This window comes from Ursus arctos, unplaced genomic scaffold (assembly GCF_023065955.2).
Source record: "Ursus arctos isolate Adak ecotype North America unplaced genomic scaffold, UrsArc2.0 scaffold_18, whole genome shotgun sequence".
In the NCBI taxonomy this organism is placed as follows: Eukaryota; Metazoa; Chordata; class Mammalia; order Carnivora; family Ursidae; genus Ursus; species Ursus arctos.
In genome coordinates this window covers 36,486,039-36,502,799 of record NW_026622852.1, presented here as the reverse complement: position 1 = coordinate 36,502,799, position 16,761 = coordinate 36,486,039, and the positions used below count along the sequence as shown (strand labels likewise).

General features: G+C 43.7%; 1 long non-coding RNA gene across 1 annotated transcript in view; it reads right to left on the bottom strand.

Moving 5' to 3' along the window:
• Positions 1-9,164, bottom strand: part of LOC113260341 (uncharacterized) — a 203,298-nt gene extending 194,134 nt beyond the window's left edge. The window contains exons 1-2 of the long non-coding RNA XR_008959946.1: positions 8,972-9,164; positions 7,292-7,545 (exon numbers count right to left, since the gene is read on the bottom strand). This is a non-coding gene — a long non-coding RNA (uncharacterized LOC113260341). The remainder of the gene's footprint in view (positions 1-7,291; positions 7,546-8,971) is intronic.
• Between the last annotated feature and the right edge of the window lie 7,597 nt (positions 9,165-16,761).

Here is a 16,761-nt window from a genome sequence, read left to right as displayed (position 1 = left end):
AAAATATCTACAAAGAAAAAAGTAGAAAATACATACCTCATAAAATTTTTTAAAAATCCATTTCCTACCCACTCTGCCCTGCCAGGTGACCACTTTTAACAGTCAAGTGTGTATCTTCTTACTTTACAACATGTGTAATTTTAAACTAAAAAATAGAATCACACTATACAGAATGTTCTTACACCTGTTTTTTTTTTTTTTCACTTTAAAATATACCTTGGACCACTTCTCATGCCAATATATAAAAACCCACCATACTCTTCCTAGTCTTTGCAATAGTTCACCTCCGTGTGTCCCCAACCTATACACAGTTTGCTTGACCATAACTTGAGATGGCTGCTCTTTTAAGCAAAGCTGTAGTGGCCATCCTTATACATGCACTGTAATATCTCCCCCATTAGATCCCTTCAGTAGGACTTCTGGGGCATTAAACATGTTGACAGACACTGCCCAAATTCCATACACCTCCTCTCCCTGCCAGCTCTTCACCATAAACCCCTCTTGGACGATGACTATAGCAATGTAAGCCACCTTCTTGACATCATGATAAACCATACCGAGAGACTCAAGGCCTGCAGCCTGGGACCCACGGACCTCATTAGAGCTTGTCCGTCAGGGCATGACCATCCCTGCAGCTACGTGGCAGAAGAAGATGAGAGAATGATAAGGAGTGTTGTATTTATATTACACAACCACAGATTAAATTTGGAAAGAAAAGACAGAGTCTGCATCATCATCACTACGGTAAAACATAAATCACCCATGAAATGTCTTGCTTGCGCTCAGCAGCTTTGAGCTATGCTATGTGGTATCCCTGTCCACTCTCTTCTGCCCTCAGATAAGCCTATGGAAATTCTCCAACCTTATAGAAAAGTGGAGTCAATAGCCAGGCCCATGAAGATTCTGAACACCATGTGAGAAAGGAATGAAAGCCACTTGGTCTGGAGAAGAAAACAGCTTGGGAGTGATGAGGGTTGTCATAAAAAATCTCAAAGGGCTCTCTCGAGGACAGAGGAGCAGACTAAGTGTAGGATAGGAGTGAAAGTTTGGAGCAACTGGCAGGCTGATTTTCAAGCTAGACCAGAGAGAACTTTCTAACCATTAAAACTGTCCAGAGCTTCTAAGGGAGGCCTTCACAGCAGCCAGGACTAGAGTCAATGACATCTTTGGAAGCCAAGAGAGAAAGAGGACAATATGCATGGAAGCATGAACAGTATTGTCTGAAGAAGTCCACTGGCTATCCCCAAGGAGCCACAACAGTCTGTATTTTATTATTTTTGTGAAATCCTCCTACCCCAAGATTCAGTCTATGCTTTTTGAACTCAGAAACCTTATTTGATTAGAACATGAAGAATAGGTTAGTCTCTCACAAAGATTTATATCAATCAAGCACAAAAAGATGGATGTACAAACCAGAATGTCAGTGCATTCATTTACATTCAGTCATCAGGTAGACCAGAAACTCCTGTTTGATGTTCCTCATCAAACATCCTCCTCCCCTTGGCAGATAGACTCAATGGAATAGTTGTGTCCATGGAATTTTAATTCTCAAAGACTACCAGTGAAGACTTTGGCTTGGCCGATGCCAAGATGGGCTCTGCCCAGACATTGTTGTGACTTCCCTCAATCCTCATTTGCATGGATGGTGAAACCCCTTTCAGAATGTTCTGCTCCATCTTCTCATACTTAAATACCTCAATCTTGTCATTGATAAGTCTTGCTAGTCTAGAAGACTCTTTTTGAAGTGACTTTATAAATTTCCACTCTTATTTATTGTAGTTGAGTTTCATGTCTCAAATCTCACAGGACAGATCTTTTTCTGGTAAAGAAAACATCACTTGCATAAGGGGAATAGAGGCAATTCTCCTGCGCAAGCTTACTGAATATTGTACTGAGAGGCAGTCTGAAGTGGTAGCTGAGAGCTCAGACTCCCAGAGTGAACCCCAGTTCATCACTTACTATGTGACCTTGGACAAGCTACATAATCTCCCTTGCTTCAGCTTCCTCTTCTGCAAAGCAGGAATAATGATATCTGCTCATGGGGTTTGTGGTGAGGATGAAATGAGTTAATAAATAAAGTCCTTACAGCCATGCCCGCACCAAGTCTCTCTCACAGTATGGTTTGCCACTATGATTACCAGGCCCTTACATAAACCCTGCCTATGTAATCCTCACCATGAGACAAGTCGTATTCTTGTCTCCACTTTACCAATGAGAAAACAGAAGCTCAGCAATTCCAGAGAGAAAGCTGGAATTGAAACTCAAGTCTCTCTCGCCATGAAGCCAGAATCCATTTGGTCACCCTCATCTCACTGTATCCCTGCACAGATGGTAGGACCACTTTTCTCTTCACTGGGGGTGGGGGGGAGTGCCTGGAGTCTACTTTCATCACCACAGTTCATCCTTGAGCAAGAAAAATGGTCATGTTCTCTGCCTACGGTAAGGCCAGAGCTAGCTGGTAAGAAGTGTAAGTTGTGCAATGTGAGCAGCTGCCTTGGCAGATGTGTCCACAGCTAAACACAACGGAAGTTTCATTTCCAGAGTCAAGAGAAAAATACCTATCCCAAAACATACTCCATGACCTTCTCAGAGGTGGATAGGCTAAAGCATCGGGCAGCCCTTGTTCGTTCTATGCTGGAAAATTTGTCAAAAGTACGACTCTGCAGCTCCCCATACAACCATTGGCCCTGATCAAGGGACCCCGGATCCCCTGGGCTTACTGAACATTTGAACATGGCTCACTGAACCTATAAAAGAGAAAATGGTAAGAGGAAAGGAGAGCCAATGACTTTAAGATTGAAGGCTCCAGAAGGAATGGTCATCCATTGAAAGCAGGGTGGTACAGGAGGAGGGCTGGGTAGCTGGACAAGTCTGAATTTTAAGCTGACCTTAATATTGTTGTATGACTTTAAGCAAGGCATTCAACCTCTCTGACTTCTGTTTCCTCTCTTTCAGAATGGAAGAATCTCTACCTTGCAGGTTTATTGTGAGGAAGGGCAAATGGACATAAAACGCTGGGACTGTTACTATGGAGATATAAAGAACATCCATTAACCTAGGACAATCAAAGACTAGGATGGATAGAAATATTTTTCAAGGGACCAAGAAAGCTAAACACTGAAATTTTTATACATGTAAGTTAACTGCAAAGGGAAGAGAGAAAAGGAAGAAATATTGTTAGTACCTACTATAGGCCAGAGATCTCATTAGGCCCTTTACCTACACTAAATCTCACAAATCCCATGTGGCAGGTTTTATTACCCTCATTTCACAGATAATGAAACTGATCATAGGGGAGGCTTTACAAGACCACATAGCTAGTCTGTGGTATGGTGAGACTAGGAACCAAGGGCTTTCTGACCCCTTCCAGACCTCTTTCTGATCCATTATTCTACATCTGCCTCCAAAGTGAAAATGCCAGGAACTCCCTGGAGGAGAATAATGCCTGACGTTTATAGAGTAGCCCAGAGCAGTGCTTCTTAAAGTATCTTTGGGGAGAACCCACTTTGTTTTGTCTTGTTTTAATTTACTAATCTATCAAAGACTGTGACATTTGGGAAACATAATAGAAATAAATTACTAGAAATGTAAAATTTTAAAGGACATATAAAATACTCAACTTTTTTCCCATTAGATTCAACACACATAACATTACTCTGTCAAATTCTTACAAAATTTCCCAAGCATTTGCTCTCAGTTTTATATCTTGTCATGGACCAGCCTTGTGGACCAGGTATCCACATATCCTGGAGAGAGATCTCAAAAAGTCATCTGGGTTTGCCACCTAGTTCCAGACAAGGATCATGGGAAATTCCCAATGCTGCTGGGCTCTTTCCTTCTTGAGAGCACCTGTTGAAAGCCTCACCCCGAGCAATGTGGGCGTAAATCATCCCACCTCCTAGTAGCCTCTGTCCAGTCTGGATCAGAACATTGGATTCCAAGGTTTATCTGAAGCTTCTGATTCAGACCTCATCCCTTCTTCCCTAGTGTCCATACCCCGCCCCCATCCACGATGTTTTCCCCTCATTGTCTTCTCTCCTCTGTAAAGACCTGGCCATTGTGAGGTCTCCTCAGGCCATGCAGAGGCAGGAGACAGAGCATCACTGAGCGGGTGAGGGAGGTAGGACAGGTGGAGAAGAAAATCCACAGTCACTACCCATTTAGGTTTTCAGGCGTCAGCCTTGCATATATTAGTTCTCATTATCTTCATAACACCCTATGAGGCAAATATTGTCCCAATTTTATCGATAAGATTCAAAGATCAGACAAATGTTGGAGGAGGGACTGGGACTCAGATCTACCTGAGATTTGCCCGCCTAAGCCCTTAACTCCTACCCTTAAGTGCAATGCCTAGCGGAAGGGAACCAACCACTCTCAAGGCACTACCACAGCCAACCTCAAGCTCTAATGAGCGAGCCACACCTGCAAGGCCCACTGTACCTATTCACTCTCTCATGGCCAGATGGCAACAAATATGCCAATAGCACTTCCTCACTGCCATGCCCTAACACCCAGGGGGAAATTAGGAAAGGTGTCCTCCCACAGATCACCAGCTCCATAGTGCATAACTAAAGGAGAGACCCAGAGGAGTATTTCGCAAGTCTCCCCTTTGCCTGCTCACCCCAACTCTCCCTTCAGGGCTCACCCAAGCTCCTCAGCCCCACACAGACACCACCCTGACCTCTTTCCCTCAGGCTTGGATGGGGCACCCTCCTTCTCTGCAGCAATGACAGCAACCATTCGCTGTACACCTGCCCCATATAATTTCCAGATTCTATATGTATCTCATCTCACTTCATTTTTACAATAGCTTTGAGGAAAGGTTCATTACCCCTGTTCTCCACAGAAGGTAATCGAGGCTCAGAGAAGTTAAATAACTTACACAAAGTCAAAGAGATAGTAAGGAACAGAGATGGGACTGGAACAGAGGTCCTCCATTGCAGGGCACTGCCACCCATCACGATAGATTCACAAAGAATTCAGCACATGGAAAGTCTCAATAAATAACTCCCTGATACCAACCAAAATCAGAAGCAATGGGCAAAATAGGAAATGGGTTAACATTTTGATGGCAGATCCAGATAATGGAATACGGCTCAACCACGCAAAATGATACTACAGAATAGCTACTGGCATGGAAAGATGTTCTACCTGTTGAATGAGCAAGGCAGGCTACAGAAAAGAAAGTACAGCCTAATCCTATTCAATATACCTATTATCTAGCCATATAGATAGGTATACACACACACACACACACACACACACACACACATACACACCCTTTCAAGAAAAATACAACAAATGTCAACAATGGACAAATCTTTGTGATGAGATTGGGAGTGGCCTATGTTATTATTTTTGTCTCTCTACATTTTCTAAAGTTTTCATTCTAACTACGGCCTCCCTAGCCTTGAAAGATCATACCTGAACACAACTGGAGAGACCATATCGAAAGAGGGTGTGTGATAATAAGTACAACAGGTTGTTTAATTTTGCCTTTTTTTTTTTAACGTCCTGGGAGTGACTTAAGTGTATCTCGGTCTTTCATCAACACTAACTAATCTGGAGTACTATTCATTCCAAAAGAGTCTAGTGACTGAAATGTGGAAGGAGTAGGGTCTCCCAAAGCCAGAATTTTTAGTGATTCAAACTGAATTTGCTCAATGTCACTCACTGTTTATTTCTGTTGGATGCTCCCAGGGCCTGTTTGTTTACGATGAATCTGTTTTCCTGATCAGTTGATAATGAGGGGAAAGCAGAGAAACCAACCATCAGCTCTGTGAACTTTTATTACACTCGATGTCACTATCATGAAAGGCTCTGGGGTCTAGAGGTGCACAGCTGTCTTGGACCCCAGGCTGAAGTGACGGAGTTGTTCACTGGAGTGAAAGAGAGGCCCCTAAGGTTGCACAGTTGACCTCCCCACCAGACCTTTCAACCAAGCTCTGTTACCCCCAGATGTGGACTTGCAGAAGGTCTCTTGCTAAGCTTACTGAGATTTTTACATGGTAATCATGTTTTCCAAGCCCCAAATTGGCTATGAGGGAGGTAGAATATTGAGAAAAATATAGCCTCTGGCATCAGAAACATCTGGATTCACAGTCTGCTCTCACTTACTAGCTATGTGACCACAGACCAGCCTCTTACCCTCTGCTGACTTTCATGTCCTCCCTGTAAAATGGGGATAATGCTGGGTTGTTCAGACCACTAACTCAGCTGAGCAATGTTATGGCCTTCCCCAGCTGTAGTCCGGTATCTGTAGGTTTTCAATACACAGAAGATGCTGCTAGATGAGCTGGCTAAGGTTGGAAATGCCACTGGGATTTTTATTAACTGAGTTACTGAGAAGTTGGAGGTTGTAGCCATAGGTGAAGATGCTGCGGCTTATTCCAAATTGATGGGACAGCTCTCAAAACTGAAGCTGGCTTTGAGGTATACGTATCTCCCACCTCTTTGTTAACCAGATAAAACATAGTTACTGTGAGAATTAGATGGATGTACTCAACTCTTGTGCCCCTCTTTACTCAGTCAGCATCAAAACCATCTTTCCAGGTCGGTAGCTTCTCTTCTACAACATCATTTTACATGGATGAGCTATAATTCAGTCACTTACAGGACATTAAAGAAAGACAAAGGCAAAATACGACAACAGTCTCTCTGCGTGAGGCCGCTGTAGTGGTGCGCAGGCAGAGTCTTCCAAGGCTAGACAGGCCAGGTGCGGCACAACACCCCTCCCAACCCTACTGCTCACCCACCCCTCAGCCAGAGCCCTTCCTCCAGCCAGCTCCTGAGCCATGCAGACAGCTTTGGCCAAAGTTAGAGCTGTCGCATGGGAGCGCGCTGTGAGGAGGCCGCAAGATGGAGTGAAATCATGTTCTAAAATATGGCGGGCTTTTAAGGAACGACCAGGCAGGGCGGGGGACGAGGGGGCTGGGAGATGGGCTGGTCAGGAAATGCCAGTTTAAAGTTAGCTCTGACCTATTAATCAGCAGCGGGGACAATGATGCAGGAGGGGCGGGAAGGCCGGACATGTGCTCGCGCCAGATTTATGGGCCCAGAACAAAGGGTGGCTTGCTCGTTTAGAGAGTCTCTTTCCCTTTTCCTCTGGCAAAATGAGGACATTGTTTGAAAAGCCAAAAAGAACAAATATTCCAAAGACTGAGGTCATTTCCAGAGATGCAACAGGTCTGGATGGGGATCCATACCCTTAGTGGGGCAGGAAGGCTGTGCAAGGGAGCTAGGAGTGGCAGGTGGGACTCACGGTGTGAAGCAGACGCCGCAGAACCCTTACCTGTGCTCTTGGAGGAGCTGGGACCCCTGCCTGGCGCTGTTCCGAAGGCGTCTGATGAGCCCACCTGAAGCCCCTCGGGATAAATCAGAAGGCTTTGGGAAGGTCTTCTATTCAGGTGGAAACGATCTGTCTCCTTCCTTCTCTGCTTTTGCAAGATTTCCTGGAAGGCTTTCCTGAGTGTGGGCTGCATAGGAGGCCATGGCTCTCAGCTACCCTCACATCCAGGAGACGGTCGTGTTTCAGTGCCCTGCTTCCTTTCATCAGACAAAGGGAGAAGAGTCCAGTCAGAAGTGTAGGAAGGGAAGAAAGGAGAATGAGCTCATTACAAAAACAGCCAACCCAATGGAGAGGGAATGATGACTCCGATTCTCCCAGTCTTTCAGGGTTTGAGGACCAACCAGCTGAGACCTTATAGCCTCTCCCTCCCCATAGTCACCACCTTTGGTCAGAGGCTGCTTGCCTCTTACCTGGAGCTGCCAAAAGGCAGCTTGGCTCTCGCTTTGCTTTCCTCCCAGCTTACCTGTGTACAGGATGAACTTCCTAAGCTAGACACATGACCATCTCTTTCCTGGCTAAAAAGTGTTTGGTTACTCTGCATTGTCTTCATAAAAGAGGTTCAGAAACCTCAGCCTGGTGACAAGATCCTTCATGTTATGGCCCCACCTGCCTTTCTAGCTCACCTCTCATCTCTCTCCAAGCCCTACCATGTCCTTTAGCTCCATAGAATTATTTTCTGTTCCCTGAACAGAAATAGAATAGAAAAATTCTAGCCATTCTTTAAGACCTAAGCACTCTCCATGAAGGTAACCTCTCTATGCTACCTGCTGGCTGAATTAACCACTTCTTTGTCTGGGGTCCCATGCATGTGTTCACACTGATAATAATAACAATAACAATAATATAGCCCTTGAAAAGACTACTCTGCTTAATTGGGGGTCATTTGAAGGCTTGAACTCCACTGAATGACTTTCCAAATGAATGAATGAATGACAATGGCCTACTAGACAAGGTTACCCCTAGGGTATGTGGAGGCCCATGCAGATATCTTTGTGGGACGTACATATATATATATACACACACACACACACACACACATACAATTTGAGTCACCAAAAATCAGTGTTTCAGCACCATTCTGACAGCCCAATTTCATGTGATTCTGCAAAAGAAATATACCCTGGCCAGCAAAAAAGATGCTTTAACTAAGCAGCCCTCCTAGAACCTGGCCTAGTCATGAGTCCCTGGGACAACCCCATAGGCACACATCCAGAAGCTCCTCTGGGTTACCTGGTCGACCATGCACTAGCTAGAGGATTGTGGAGCATGCCAAAGAGAAGAAACGAGGACCAGGACTGAAGTGGGTTCAACAGCACCATTTGGATGGCACAGCTGGCCCTGGCCAATCCTGATCACTGGAGGGGCTTGGAAAATGTTGGGGCGTTCCAAGTTCAAGGGCCCCTGAGACTCAGGACCCAGGCAGATTCCATACTTGCCCAGGTGGTTACTGTTCCTTGGTAACCATGTGATTATACATTTTGTCAATCCACAAACATTTTCTAAGCACCTACTACGCACCAGGCACTTCACTAGAAGCTGAAGTTGCATATTTAACATTATTTATTGCTTGAGATAGCAAGTTATCTCTGCTACGAAGCAAACTTAGTAATAATACACTGAGACCTGCAGAGTGTGGGAGCATAGCTGTCATTCTGCTGATCAGGAAACTGAGCCGGAAAGGGGCTGTCATATATTCCATGAAGGTCCAACCATGTGCTCTACTCCTGGGTGTGGTCAGAAAAGCAGCAGAGAGGTTCCTGAAAGAAAGCAAAGGGCAATCCATTGATCTCACTTCCAAAAATAAACCAAAACGTGAGGAGAGAGAGAGAACGATGACTTAGAGCCTATTCAAAGGTTCAACGGAGGATGGAAATAATGACTAAAATACATGCGAATGGCTCCACACTGTGCTTTCAGAAATTGCAGAGGCTAAGTCAGGTGGTAAAGTCTCTCAGAGCAGAGCGGCAGCAAGTGCAGTGACCTAAGGGTCAGGGGACAACGCCAGCTTCTACCTCTCTCTCTGAGCCTCAGTCCCTTCATCACTGATCGGTACCCTCACCTGTGGTAGCAAGATTCAAATGATGTTAAAGGTCATGAACAAGTTGTGGGCACTGAAATTACCACCCCTGCATTGCTCATTATTAATAAAGGGGTAGAGGGGTTATTTTGTGACTTTTTCACCTCACCAAACAAAAACGCCCACAAAGGGGAATCCCACAACGTGGGCTTTTACAAAAGATGAAATAGTCAGGGAAAGAAACAGATCTCTCCTCAGACTAAACCTGAATCCCTCAAGAACACGATTCCATGTTGTCTTCTCAGTGTTGCACCGTGCGCATGTGCACACACGCATATACCCTCCATAACTTGATTCTTAAACATCCCTTCCTCCAAGTCAGGCTTCTCATCCTAGGGGATAGCCTCCCAGGGAACACTTGGCAATGTCGGGAGACCTTTTGTGCTGTTACACCTCAGATGGGGAGAGGGTGGCTGGTTACTGGGATCTAGTGGGTAGAGACCAGGGACACTGCTAATATCCTACAACGCACAGGACAGGCCCCACAACAAAGGACTATCTTGTCAAAAATACCAATAGTGCCAAGGTTAAGAAACTCCACTCTATGCCTTTGTTTATGCTGCCTCTTCCATTGTAAGTGTTCTCTTTCCTCTTCTCTGCTTACTTAAATCCTACTCCTCCAGGGACAGGAAAGGCCCGATCATGTGCTGCTGGAGGTTTTAAGCCAATATAACCTTTTTGGTAATTTGGCCAGAACCAACAGAATTGTAAACACCCATACCCTTGGAAAGAGTCATTTCATTGCCTAATCACACAAAGTCCTATGCACAAGGATGTTTACAGCAGCACTGTGTGTGATAAGGAAAGAGTAAACACAACCTAACTGATCCCTTCAGGAGAAATCAGTAGCTTTAAATTATAAAGCTTCGATACAAATCATTTATCTACAGCCCTTAAAAGGAGTAAGGTCATTTCCCAAAAAAGGCTGATAGGGGAAGGTCACTCAGATACATTGTTCAGTAAGCAGCAATGTTCAGGACAGCCTTACTTATATGTCCCACTTGGTAAATAAGCAAAAGGAATGTTTATAAATATCATGATGTAGATCTATGGAAAATATCTACGAGCATGTATAAGAAAGTGCTAATAGTGGGGGCGCCTGGGTGGCACAGCTGTTAAGTGTCTGCCTTCGGCTCAGGGCGTGATCCTGGTGTTATGGGATCGAGCCCCACATCAGGCTCCTCCGCTATGAGCCTGCTTCTTCCTCTCCCACTCCCCCTGCTTGTGTTCCCTCTCTCGCTGGCTGTCTCTCTCTCTGTCAAATAAATAAATAAAATCTTTAAAAAAAAAAAAAAGAAAGTGCTAATAGTGGTTGCCTTTGAGGAGGAGGACTTGGTCAGGACAATTAGAAGATTCACTTGCCATTCTGTTATCCTTCAGACCAGTTGTATTTTTTAACCACATGAAGGTATTTCTATAGGGGAAAAAACAGTTATTAAAAAAACAGTTATTAAAAATTTCTTAATTGGTGAATTTTAGTGAAGGACATACATGAATGCATTGCACTATATTCTTGCAGCTTTTCTTCTGGTTTGAAAATGCTTCAAAATAAAAATTTTATGAAAAGCTTCTAGAAAAAAAACAAGTAGGAGAACATCTTCATCACCTTGGAGTATATAAAGATTTCTTAAACAGCACACAAAAAGAACTAACCTTAAAAGGAAAAAAAAAATTGAAATACTGGCTTTCACTAAAATCGAGAATTTCTTTCATCAAAAGAGACTATGAAGAGGAAGAAGGCAAGGTACAGACCGGGAGAGGAGAATTGCAGTATGCATATCCGGAAAAAGATATACGTCCATAACATATCAAGAACTCCCCCAAATTGATGAGAACAGGCGACCATTTTTTAAATGAGAGAGTGAATTGAACAGGCACTTAACAAAAAGGATATTCAAATGGCTAATAATCATATGAAAAGGTGCTCAAAATCATTAGTCATTAGGGAAATGCAAAATAAAACCACAATGAAATAGCACTGCTCTCCCACCAGAGCGGCTAAAATCATAAAGACCATCAATATCAAGTAAGGATGTAGCATAACTGGATTTCTCATACATCACCAGTGGGAGAATAAAATGGTACAACCACTTTGAAAGTTCTTTGGCCACATCTACAAAAGCTGAACATTCCAATCTCACCTCCCTGACCTACCAGATTTTCCTTCCATAATCTTTCTGATCTATATCATGAGTTTACTGCTCTTTAAATTCTTCTCTAAGCTCTCAAACTTTGGTTCTGTCTAACTGGTATTTGCTGAGCACCTACTCAGTGAAGCACTTAGAAATCTTATCACTGGGAATAAGGAGATGACCTATTTTATATGCCCTGCAAGACCCATGGACTAGAGGGAGGTGGAGACGGACAGACATTGTGGAAGACAGACACCACTTTAGACTAAACTCCTCTTCCCAACTAATTCCAAGTTTAGATCCTTGGCTCACACTCTCACAGTGCCTGAATCCACAATGACCTGAGGTAAGAAATAAGAAAGTAAAAGCTTGCTGAGCTGATGCCATCAGCATGTGTTCACAACAGCAAGAATGATTTGGGCTAGGTAAAGGAATAGATTTTGGTCACTGACAGTTTCAATAAAAAGATATTTAAAACCTAGCACCATGCTGGCCAATTTTATATCCATTAGCTCATCCCATCCTCAGAATAATCCTATGAAGTAGGTATTCTTACCACCATTTGGCAGATGAGATAACTAAGGTTAAGACATATTATGCTATTTGTCAAGGTCATGTAGCCAGGAACTGGCAAGGCTGGGAGCCAAACACCTGACCCCTTATTTTAAATTTGGTTCTTTCCACTACATCACGTGCATCAGAAGCAGTCCTATACAACTCCAGGGACGTGTAAATCTAAATTTGTCTCTGGCTTTGGTCCCTTGCAAATTCTTCTCCTTGCCCTGAAACACTATGCAACCACCAACTTTTCTCTCCTCCCAGGTTGCTGCCTCATGATCAATTCCTCCTCCTTTAGATCTCAACTTTAATTTCAGTCTTTCCAAAAGGCCTTTTCTCATACTCTGAACAAGTATTGACGTCGTGGCCACGAGCATCCAAAGCTCCATATACCTCAGACCTTACAATACCCTATATTATCATTAATAGTTTCAAGTTATCTTCCCCTCCAGGCTGTGAGCTGCTATCTTTCCTGTTCGTTGCAGGATTCCCAATGCCTCGCACATAGTAGGGCTTCATTACATATTGGTATATGAAGGGATGGATGGAAAGTAAGAGCATTCTTCCAAACCTAAGTTGAACCCTAACTGTTCCTCACCAATCCTGTCTACCAAAACCTGGTAAAATCAAAAAGGGAAGACCCTATGCATCAGATGGATCAAGAAGGTGCAGATTCCATCCTATTCTTAGACTTATTTGCTGGGATAACCAACCCCCCTTTGTAACTTAATTTCACCAACTGTACAATAGCATCATCATACCAAAGTAATTCTATAACCTTGCCTGGTATCATTGCTCTGGCACCTTCATAGGACTTGGTCAGGCCCATGATCAACCTGTGCTAAGTCAGCTCTGCCTAGACCCATTTGCATTCCCATCTGTGGGAGATCAGCTACTATGGCTTCATCTGGTTTTGTGGAAAATCTGTGCCTGTGAGGTAATGCATGGTGATGAAATAAAACCCATGAATGACAATATGAGACCCCTAAGAGTCCCCTGGTGTGCTTTCCTGTAACAATCAGTGGTTCAGAACCATTTTAATTTAGTGCGACCAGCTCTGCCATATCAACTTTGGTCTAGCTGTTCTTGGAAAGCCCAAATTTTAGATGGTGTCACAGTTTTGAGAAAAATTCTCTGGGGAAAATGAGTTACCCCATTAAAAATCTGCCCTGTAAATAATTATGGATGCCAGAAGCAATCTAGCCTCACCCTGTACAGCATCACTGTCAGGTGGTCATGCAATCCATCTCCAAAGTCCCTAATTATGAGCGATCTCACTACCTTCAAGGCAGCACATTCCACATTTGACAGTTCTAATCGGAAGAAAGTTGTTTATTATGTTTAGCTGAAGTCTGCCATGCTGCAACTTTTCTCCCATTGGGCTGGTTCTGTCTTCTTCATACACTGAGTGAATCTTTAATCCTCTTCCATGTGACAACCATTAAAAATACGGAAAGATGGAAGAAACGAATAAAATTGGCTACATAAAAAATTTAAAAGTCAGTTAGCAAAACAACCAACAAAAACAAGCAAAGCACCATAAAGAAGTTTAATTGGCACACTGGGGGAGAAAGTATGTGTGTGACATGTATAAGAGTTAAGGTGTTATATTACACATACAAAGAACTCTTATAATTATTCAAAAGAAAAATGAGCAAAGGCTATTTGCTGGCAAGTCATAATAGGTGCAATGGTAATAAACATCTGAACAAATATCCAAATGCATCAAAGTAATCTAGGGAATGTAAGTAAAAACAAGATAACCGCAGAGTGCAAATTGGTTCATTCTTTCTGGAGGACAATTTAATAATACCAAAATTTTAACTGTGAAAATATTTTGACCCAGAAGTTTTACTTCCAGGAATTTATCCTCAGAAGATAATTTGCCAAACGAACAATCATTTAAGTCAAGGATATTGATTAAAATAGGTGTTTATAACAGCGAATATATTTAATAAACTAAATTTCTACCAATAAAAAAGTGATAAAACCACATAAAATATGCTAAAACCATACAATGAATTTCTAAACAGCCATTAAATATGATGGCCTAGTTGACAGAAATATGCCCATTACATAGTGTTGAGTGAGAAAAAGATTACTATTATATATTTTATGTAAAAGTGTACACACATTGTATGTGTATGGGTTTGCATCAAGACATTAATGGCACTCCTCTTGGATAATACAATTCAGGGTGATTTTCCTTTCTTCTTTATCCTTTTTGGTTGTGTTCACCTTTTTGTATTAAGTATCTATAATTTTATTTTTTTATTTTTTTTTAATGATTTTTTATTATATTATGTTAGTCACCATACAGTACATCCCCGGTTTCCGATGTAAGGCTCGATGATTCATTAGTTGTGTATAACACCCAGTGCACCATGCAATACGTGCCCTCCTTACTACCCATCACCGGTCTATCCCATTCCCCCACCCTCCTCCCCTCTGAAGTCCTCAGTTTGTTTCTCATAGTCCATAATTTTATAACTTAAAAAATAAAAAAGGTATTTTTATTCTGAAAATATCTGAAAAACACTTTTAATGTTCCTCTTAACTGTTTTTTTAGTTAAGTCTTCCCAACTCCTTCAATATTTCTTCAAATAAAGGGAACTGGAGCCCCTCCTTTCTTCAGAAGCCCCTACCTCCACATTACCTAGATCCCCCTTATGTACAGTAGCAAGAACAGAACATAGTGTGATGTGGATACGGTCTATCCAGCCCAGAGTGTAATGACACTCACATCCAGATTAGCACTGATGGCACCACACCTCAGTGCCGATCTACATGGAGTTTCCTGGTCTTTTTCATTTATGGCTGGTTGTTAAACTACTGGGTCCCCACCACATAGGGATGCTAGGTAAATGGGGCCCAGGTCCAAGACTTGCCATCTATCTCCATCGACATTTCATCAGCCTACACTGGCCTCATCTTTTCAGCCTGTGAAGAACTTTATGAGCCTGAGTCACCCACCAGCACCTTTGCTGTCCCCCTCAGCAACTGAGATTCTGAAATGACATGGTCATTTTCTCCCAAGGTTACCCCAGTTCCTCCTCATAGAACAAATTTAGATGGATTCCCCGAGCTGTACTCTCCATGCTCTGGTAGATGAAACGGTCTACTCTGCAAGTCAAAAGCATGTATTTCCCCAGTCCATTATTGGTAGGAATGTAGGCTGATACAGAGTTTCAGGAAGGCAACCAGAGGATGTTTAAATAAACATTAAATGCAGATAAACTTTGAAACTAAAATTACACTTTTAGGTTGGGAGTTAAGATGGCGGAGGAATAGGAGACCCCTTTTTCAGCCGGTCCCCCGAGTTGAGCTGGATAGGTACCAGACCATCCTGAACATCCACGGAACCAGCATGAGACGCAGGAAGATACATCTGGATCTCTACAAATGAACATCTCCAGTGCTGAGTATTGAGGTACAAAGTGGGGAGCCATGAAACCGCGCACAGATATCGGAAGATAAACGGAAGGGGGAGGGAGCCGCCGCGTTGGGGCGCCGGGAAGCGGTAGACACCTGCATGGGGGAGCGGGCAGACTCATGGACCGGCACCCGAGAGAGAACAGACTGGGACCGTGAGCAGGGAGAGCGCGCCACCAGACTTCTCACGGAACTCCGGTGTGCTCACTGGAACCAGACTGAGACGGGGGCTCCGGGAGCGCACAGGGGCGGCTGGCGGTGTTAGAAACACAAAGGATAGAGACCCGCCGGCCCTGGAAGTGAGGGCTGGGATTCTGGGTGTGGGGCGCACATCCCGGGACGCTGCAGGGTTGAGCAGCACCAACAGAAACAGAGTTAAAGTGGCCAGAACATTAGTAGAGAACGGGCCGCAATCCCCCTGTTCTGTGACAGAGGCTGAGATTTGGCTACTGCTGCTCTGACTCTCAGAAGAGGCACAGCAAACCGCCAGGGAAAGCCGCCAGAGAACAAAAGCCTGGAAATACCGGCTCACAGTGTGCCCATCCCCATCCCCCCTCGCAGGGGGCACGGAGACTCTACCCAAACAGGGTTGCCTGAGTATTGGTGGGGCAGGCCCCTCCCCCAGAAGGCAGGCTGAAAAATCAAGAAGCCCACATCCCTAAGATCCCTATAAAACAAGTGCACACTGCCTGGGTCCCAGTCACTAATTTGGGCTCTGGACAACCCCGCAACCTCTCCCCATCAGAATGACGAGAAGGAGAAATCCCCCCACCCCCGGCAAAGAAAAGACAATGAGTCTGTGGCCTCTGCCACAGAACTAATGGATATGGATATAACCAAATTATCAGAAATGGAATTCAGAGTAACAATGGTCAAGACGATGTGTAGACTTGTAAAAAGTATTAACAAAAATGTTAATGAGAATATAGAATCTCTAAGGGCGGAAATGAGAGCGAATCTGGCAGAAATTAAAAATTCTATGAGCCAAGTGCAGTCAAAACTAGAGGCTCTGACAGCCAGGGTGAATGAGGCAGAAGAACGTATCAGCAAATTGGAGGATGGGTTAGTAGAAGAGAACGCTAAAATAGAATCTGGGCTCAAAAAAATCCATTCTCAAGAATGTAGGTTACGGGAGATTACTGACTCAATGAAACATTCCAATGTCAGAATCATCGGCATCTCCGAGGGGGTGGAGAAAAACAGAGGTCTAGAAG